Below are 1,397 nucleotides of genomic sequence, written 5' to 3' on the forward strand. Positions count from 1 at the left end.
AATAATAATAATAATAATAATAATAATAATAATAATAATAATAATAATAATAATAATAATAATAATAATAATAATAATAATAATAATAATAATAATAACAATAATAATAATACTTCCACCAGCAATCCAAATAACCAATGCCTTTACACACTCAACACACAATACAAGCAGTAATACAACAAAAGACTGCACCACACCTCAAGAGAAAAAAAAACTAACGCAATACAATACCAGGAAGAGTTTGCGCACTCCTAGTAACAGAAAAGAACACAATGCTGCATACATTGGAGGTGTAGCAGGTGATGCAATAGAAATTTGCTTCAAACTACCAAATGTTGAACATATAACAACAACAACAACAACAATATGAGAACTAATAGAGAAAAGACCATCGAATGGAAAGAAAATGTCCTTCATGGAAAGTTTTTTTTCAACAAATAGTGGATGAAGCTGATGAAGAATCCTGGATATGGTTAAGATATGCTTTGTTTTTATTCATTTTTTTTTAAGGAGACAGAAGGACTGATTCTTGCTGGTCAAGAACAAGCTTTACGTACTGATTCAATCAAGTGTAGCATTGATAAAACAGTAGCATCACCTTTGTGTAGACTATGTGGGAAAATCATCTGAGACAGTTAGACATATAATTAGTGGATGCTCAAAAATTACCCAAAAGGAGTTTTTAAAAAATGCCATCACAAAGTGGTAGTGTGAATACACTGGGAGTTGTGCAAAAGGTATGGCCTAGAATGTTCTAAGTGGTATGAGAATCAACCTTTGTCAGTAGGAGAGAATGATCAAGTGAAACTCATGGGATACGCTAATACACGAAGACAAAAAACTGCTACGTAACCGACCAGATATCACACTGCTACTGAAGGAGTCCAAAGAATGGACCAGCATCAACGAAGCTATACTTGCAGACCAAAATGTTAAGACAGAGGATGAGGAAGTCGGGAAGTACGAAAAATTAGGATTGGAAGTGAAAAGAATCCATAGAGCCTCAAAAGGGAGCCTGATGATATTGTGATCAGTGCACTTGGGTCATTTCAAAAAGAGAAATATTTTGGTCCCCAAAACTGAAAATACCAAACTTCGTAGGAAGTATTCAGGACAGTTCATGTGTTGAGGAAAGTGTTGCATCTCCAAGCTGTGGGATGACATAGACATAGATAAATCAGATGTTAAGTAAATAAAAATAATTATTATTATAACCCTTTCTACTAAAGGCACAAGGCCTGAAACTTTGGGAGAGGGGCCTACTCGATTACATCAACCCCAATGTTTCGTTGGTACTTAATTTATCGACCCCGAAAGGATGAAATGCAAAGTCGACCTCAGCGGAATTTGAACTCAGAACATAAAGACAGGCGAAATGCCGCTTAGCATTCCGCCCA

This window comes from Octopus bimaculoides, chromosome 11 (assembly GCF_001194135.2).
Source record: "Octopus bimaculoides isolate UCB-OBI-ISO-001 chromosome 11, ASM119413v2, whole genome shotgun sequence".
Lineage (NCBI taxonomy): Eukaryota > Metazoa > Mollusca > Cephalopoda > Octopoda > Octopodidae > Octopus > Octopus bimaculoides.